Source organism: Nansenia antarctica (assembly GCF_963989245.1).
Source record: "Nansenia antarctica genome assembly, chromosome: 2".
Taxonomy (NCBI): domain Eukaryota; kingdom Metazoa; phylum Chordata; class Actinopteri; order Argentiniformes; family Microstomatidae; genus Nansenia; species Nansenia antarctica.
In genome coordinates, this window is record NC_137675.1 from 2,358,810 (window position 1) to 2,366,309 (window position 7,500).

Sequence of the window (7,500 nt, forward strand, 5' to 3'; positions counted from 1 at the left end):
CATTGCCAGGGAAGACATTAGATGTGACCATTTCTTAATGTTCTTGCTCTGTACAGAAAGTATGCAGCAACTTCAAAAAGTACATTTGAGGTACACACACTGTCACATTCTGTGCTTCATGTGTTGTGTAGACAGGCATACCCATGCACATACAATTGTAGCCAGTGTTATTTCAGAATTATTTGAGATTTTTCAGACATAATACTGTATTTCGACAGTGACAGTGAAAACAGTGTACATTCCGTCCGTGTTTTGTGATTCAGCATTTGCAGACATTTTTAAGAGATGTATTTCATAGCTATTGGCGAAAACAATCTTAGTTTGGTTCTTTCATTTCTATTCTTGTTCATCACCTGTATTTTCTTTACAGCTTTGATTATACAGTTTTTCTCAATTGCTAAAACACATTTCACAAAACTTCCCTCCATTTTCCCAAAACTCTAAACACAACACACTTTTCTAAAGCTACATAAGCAAAACCACACCTTCTCTCTTCAAAACTCAAACTTTCACACCAAAACAGCTGCTCAAAGCCTGCAAAAATGTAAACACTATATGCATCATTACAGACTACAACAAAACAACTGAAAACACAATGTTCAGTGTGTGAGAATGTTCTTTTTTTTCACAACTGCCAAAGCACATTTTTAGAAGCCTACAGTATCTGTTCTCAGAATATATCACTGTAGAGTATTGGGCATTCATAGATGTGTGTGTGTGTTTCATATGAACAATATGTAAATCTACAGAAAATACAGTATGTATGTTACGGTACATGTGGGAATATGGTACATGTGGGAAAACTAGGGTTAGGGTTAGGTGCTAGGGTGACTTGGTACATGCTGGCATGTCTAACCCTAACCTTAACCCTAACCCTACCCCTAATCCTAACCCTAACCTTAACCCTAGCACCCTAGCACCTAACCCTAACCCTAGTTTTCCCACATGTACTGTATTCCCACATGTACCGTAACATGTACACTACTGTACTGTATCACAACTCAATGCAAACACTACAGAGGATCCATTACACACAACAATACTCACTGAAAACAATGTTCAGGGTGTGATGTTTTTTTTATTTATTTATGGAACTATACACACACACACACACAACTATACACACACACACACACACACACACACACACACACACACACACACACCACAATCATTTGCAACAAGTGTCTTAAATTTTGAGTCGTTATGTTTAATGAATGAAGCCAGGTGTGTTCATTGTGTTCACATTTTGCTGACTGTGGCAAGCATTTTGCATCACATGAGCTTTAATTTGAGAATTTGACATTTTGAGCAGAGTTTTTTGCAACTTGTGTTTTAGCAAGACAAAATGTGTTTAGACTTATGAGAAAAGGAGGATTGTGTTTTGTGAATTGTGTCTTCATGTGATATGTGTTTATGGTTTTGGCAAATGGGAGCTAGTTTTATTAAATGTGTTTAGAGAACTGGTCATTTGGTTTAGAGAATTGGCTTTTGTGTATTAGCAATTGGGAAAAACTGTAATTAGATCAATGTGAAAGTCAATTGAGAATATAAGTTCAAAATAAATGTAATAAGGATGCTTAGTAACTAGCTAGATAAACATTACCACTAACTCTAAACTAGCTTGCTAGCTAAAGTTACCTGAGGTAACTTACCTCTAAATATGGATCTGACTGGGGCTAAGTTAATTTATTTGAGGGGGTAAACACACACTTTATTTGTTTTTTTGCTTTGAACAAATTACTTACCAACAAGGCATCTGCCTATGGTCCTAGCGGTCACCAGCAACTAGACTCACTCACTGAACATGTAACTACAGAGATGTGTGAAACCTGGACATAAACAAAACCTTCCAAAAGGGTTTAGGCAAGGCAAGTTTATTTGTATAGCACATTTCATACGACAAGGGCAATTCAAAGTGCATTATATGCACACATTATATAAAGACAATAGCCTACAGTAAGAGGAGTAAGTAAGATTTGTATGTATTGTATGTGTTATTATCCATATTCTAAAGGCTTGCTTAGATTAGTTTTAGATTAGTTTTTACTGATTAGATTTCTATTCTGGAAAAGTCTGTATATTTTACAGATTACAATACAAATTATATATAATGTATAACCCTAACCCTAACCCTAAACCCATGGATGGGTACATTTATTGTTTTCAGAATTTTTAAGTTTAAATATACAAATTATACATTATCTACTTAAAATAGGCATTTTCCCAGACTTTTCTAGGGATGTATAGGAATAAAAAAATCACATCTAGAATTTGCCCACCCAGATGGTAATGAAATGTTCAGGTAATCTTGGCTGAGTGCTTTACCACGTCACGCGCAGTATCAACCAATGAAAATGCGTAGAGTGCGTCCAAGATACGCCCCTATATTTGCATACACATCTGACAATGACAAAGACAAACTATTCTATGTGAATAGGTAGGTGAAAACAACATTGTCTTTCGCTTTATCAGTAATGTATGCATTATCAGTAATGTATGCATTATCAGTAATGTATGCAGCATGTTGTCCACGCCCCTGCGCATTTTCATTGGTTGATACTGCGCGAGACGTGATGAAGCCCTCAGCCGAGAGCAGACACTCCATTCCACATAGCATGTTTTTAAAATTAAAAAAAGGGTTAGGGCATATGAATCATAGTGGAGGTATGATATATCGCATATATATGGCATATATATATATATATATTCTTGGGTGGAAAGGCATTTTTTAAAGCCATTTTTAGTCACCACAAGTCTGTTCAAACCCAGGCAGCGAGACCAGCAGGAAAACACAACTAGATCTTCTATAATTCTAACTGGATAGTACTTCGTTTCCAGTCATAGTCAGCTAGATTGCTTACTTAGCTACTTAGTAATTGTTTTCAGAATTTTTAAGTTTAAATATACAAATTATACATTATCTACTTAAAATAGGCATTTCCCCAGACTTTTCTAGGGATGTATAGGAATAAAAAAATCACATCTAGAATTTGCCCACCCAGATGGTAATGAAATGTTCAGGTACTCTTTTGAAACACACTTCTCCCTTCATCCAGGACACCTTGTGCATATTCTACCCACAAATAGAGTGCTTTATCCCGCATATTTAATAAAGTTACATCATTGACAAAGTTCCAGACTGGGTCTTATCGATGGTTTGCTGTGCTGGGCTGTCACTACCATTTTCACCCACAAGAGTGCAGCGTCTAGCCATTTATGGAGGCCTACATCGACTGAGAGCAGCAGTTCCAATTCACTTTTTACCCCAATATAGAGTGCCATATGCCCCCAATAAAGTTAGAATTCATTGAAAAAACACTTCTCCCTTCAAGCTGGACACCTTGTGCATTTTCTACCCACAAATAGAGTGCTTTATCCCGCATATTTAATAAAGTTACATCATTGACAACGTTCCAGGCTGGGTCTTATCGATGGTTTGCTGTGCTGGGCTGTCACTACCATTTTCACCCACAAGAGTGCAGCGTCTAGCCATTTATGGAGGCCTACATCGACTGAGAGCAGCAGTTCCAATTCACTTTTTACCCCAATATAGAGTGCCATATGCCCCCAATAAAGTTAGAATTCATTGAAAAAACACTTCTCCCTTCAAGCAGGACACCTTGTGCATTTTCTACCCACAAATAGAGTGCTTTATCCCGCATATTTAATAAAGTTACATCATTGACAAAGTTCCAGGCTGGGTCTTATCGATGGTTTGCTGTGCTGGGCTGTCACTACCATTTTCACCCACAAGAGTGCAGCGTCTAGCCATTTATGGAGGCCTACATCGACTGAGAGCAGCAGTTCCAATTCACTTTTTAGCCCCATATAGAGTGCCATATGCCCCCAATAAAGTTAGAATTCATTGAAACACACTTCTCCCTTCATCCAGGACACCTTGTGCATATTCTACCCACAAATAGAGTGCTTTATCCCGCATATTTAATAAAGTTACATCAACAACAATGTTCCAGGCTGTGTATTATGGATGCTTTGGGTCATGGTACACGGCCATACTAGCCTGAATACGCCCGATCTCGTCCGACCTTGGAAGCTAAGCAGGGTTGGGCCGTGTTAGTACCTGGATCTTGGCTGAGTGCTTTACCACGTCACGCGCAGTATCAACCAATGAAAATGCGTAGAGTGCGTCCAAGATACGCCCCTATATTTGCATACACATCTGACAATGACAAAGACAAACTATTCTATGTGAATAGCTAGGTGAAAACAACATTGTCTTTCGCTTTATCAGTAATGTATGCATTATCAGTAATGTATGCATTATCAGTAATGTATGCATTATCAGTAATGTATGCAGCATGTTGTCCACGCCCCTGCGCATTTTCATTGGTTGATACTGCGCGAGACGTGATGAAGCCCTCAGCTCTCGCCTCAGATTTTAAATCCTCAATTTTGGCCGCCATTGGCTACAATCTGTAATTTGGCTCTACAAGTGTTAATATGTCATTTTATGACGTTTTTATATGTTTTCAGGCGAGAAAGAAACCATATATATTCACAAAATGTGTCCAGTTTATCAAAATAACCCGTTTATATATCTGATCTGACGTTTTTTCCCCCACTTCTGTGGGAAACTTCGCTAGCAACACGAGTAGAGCTTTGCATCTGCATCGCACATTGAAGTACGTCAAGTCCATCCCACCAGGTTGCGCCAGAACGGTGGGTTACGGTCCGCGGTGTGCACGGAGCGTTATTGAGTCAACTGGTATTGTGGTTATCACCAAGTTCTCCCATACAGTGCTGATATTCCATGGAAATTATAGGGAGAAAGACGCTGTGAGAGAACAGGGCTATAGACTCTCTTACCCGTCTGTGGTAATAACAGTGTCGCTGCTTTCATACGTCACGCGTGGTATCAACCAATGAAAATGCGTAGGGGCGTGGACAACATGCAAGATACGCCCCCATATATTTGCATACATTACTGATAAAGTGGAAAAGAAAGAATGAATGTGGAAAAGAAAGAATGAATGTGGAAAAGAAAGAATGAATGTGGAAAAGAAAGAATGAAAGAATGAATGTGGAAAAGAAAGAATGAATGTGGAAAAGAAAGAATGAATGTGGAAAAGAAAGAATGAATGTGGAAAAGAATAAATACATATAGAAATGTATTGCGGTATACTGTGTGTATTTGTATGTGTATTTGTTCATACATTCATTTATGTGTCTATATATTTATTGTTAATTTTGTCAGACTTGGTCCTCCATAGAGATGGAGAGAGAGAGAGACAGAGAGAGAGATAGACAGAGAGAGAGAGAGATAGACAGAGAGAGAGAGGTGTACAGCTACCCACTAGATTAACTCCCAGTCAGATCCTCTATGTTAATGAAGAGCAGTCGTCCATTAAACAAATCCATTAATGTGTCTGCTGCGCTGCTCTGGTGGCCCAGCAGGGGGCAGCAGAGTCTCTGTGTGTGAATGGAGAACTCTGCTACAGGAGGGTGAACACACCCTGCAGCCTCCACACCAGGGAAACCACCCACACACCAGCTGGCTGGCCCGGTGCAACACACCTCCTGTGCCTGCCACACACACACACACACACACACACACACACACACACACACACACACACACACACACACACACACACACACACACACACACAGACAGACAGACAGCCCACCCCCCTCCCTCCCTGGTCCCACCTGTCCCCCCCCCCTCACCTCACCTGTTCGGAGGTCTTGGCCTCCCCCCCCCTGGTCATGTAGGTTCCCTCCAGCACGGAGCTGACGATGGTCAGGCCCTTCCCTGCCTTCAGCTGGGTGGTGAAGGACAGCAGGCGGGGGTGCTTCACCCCCAGGTCACTGTCCAGCTTCAACAGCACCAGCAGCTGGGGTCTGGAGGGGGGGGGGGGGGGGGGGGGGGGGAGGAGAGGGGGGAGGGAGGGGAGGGGGGGGGGGGGGAGAGGGGAGAGGGGAGAGGGAGAGAGGAGGGAGAGGGGAGAGGGGAGGGGAGAGGTGAGAAGGAGGGGAGAGGAGAGGAGAGGTGAGAGGTGAGGGGAGGGAGAGAAGATGGGAGGAGGAGAGAGGAGAGAGAGTGTTAATGTTGCCTTATGGTTGGGACAATGACATTAGATTCACATAGGTGATTGACATAAACGTGTCAATCAAATATAAGAATATCCAAAGTGTGTCAATGAAAATAGTTCTTCTATTCTAATCAAATTAAAAGCTGAGACTAATCAGCTAATCATTCCAAGAGTGAAAACAAAACACGGCGCAGCAGCTTTCAGTCACGCTGCTGCATGCTCCTGGAACAAACTCCCCGAAGAAATCAAACAGGCCCAAACCCTAAACATATTTAAATCTAAGCTAAAAACCTTCTTGTTTTGCAGCAGTTATGATTAAAGTTTAACACGAACACTTCTATCAATGTCTTTTACCCATTAATTATATTATGAGCGGGCTGGCGCCTTGCATGGTAGCTTGCCGCCATTGGTGTGTGAATGTGCGTGTGAATGGGTGAATGAGAGGCCGTTGTAAAGCGTGCAGTAAGTGCAGTCCATTTACCATTTATCATTTACCATAGGAGTGTTCTTAGGAGTGTTGTTAGGAGTGTTCTCAGTTATAAAGTTCATTGACATAGAAGGTAACTAGCAGACATCAGAGACAGACTAACACACTATCTTATCATGGCACTGTGACCTCAGTCCAACAGCCAGCACACATAAACACACACACACTCACGCACGCGCACACGCACACGCACTCGCGCGCACACGCACGCACGCACGCACGCACGCACACACACACACACACACACACACACACACACACACACACACACACACACACACACACACACACACTCTCACACACACACACACACACACACACCACTGCTCACCTCCAGTTCTTGGTGTGTGTGGCCGCGTCCTCTAGACGAATCAGAGCGTAGCGCGCCGCGTTGAGGGACAGCCCCCTGATGCCGTCACCCCACTCCTTCTCTGCTCTGATTGGACGAGAGAGGAGACGGACAGGTCAGACAGACGGACAGGACAGACAGACAGGTCAGACGGACAGACAGGACAGACAGGTCAGACAGACAGACAGGACAGACAGGTCAGACAGACAGACAGGTCAGACAGACAGGTCAGACAGACAGACAGGTCAGACAGACAGACAGGACAGACAGACTGACAGGTCAGACAGACAGGTCAGACAGACTGACAGGACAGACAGGTCAGACAGACTGACAGGTCAGACAGACAGACAGACAGGTCAGACAGACTGACAGGTCAGACAGACAGACAGGACAGACAGGTCAGACAGACAGACAGACAGGTCAGACAGACTGACAGGTCAGACAGACAGGTCAGACAGACAGACAGACAGGTCAGACAAACTGACAGACAGGTCAGACAGACAGACAGACAGGACAGACAGGACAGGCAGACTGACAGGTCAGACAGACAGGTCAGACAGACAGACAGGTCAGACAGACAGGACAGACAGACTGACAGGTCAGACAGA

General features: G+C 42.7%; 1 pseudogene across 1 annotated transcript in view; it reads right to left on the reverse strand.

Annotated features, from left to right (window-relative positions):
- The window catches only part of LOC308151801 (solute carrier family 12 member 7-like), a 55,601-nt pseudogene that overhangs the window by 17,675 nt on the left and 30,426 nt on the right, over nucleotides 1-7,500 (reverse strand). Inside the window, exons 16-17 of the transcript in view lie at nucleotides 6,875-6,979; nucleotides 5,697-5,865 (exon numbers count right to left, since the gene is read on the reverse strand). The product of the transcript in view is annotated as a solute carrier family 12 member 7-like (transcript). The remainder of the gene's footprint in view (nucleotides 1-5,696; nucleotides 5,866-6,874; nucleotides 6,980-7,500) is intronic.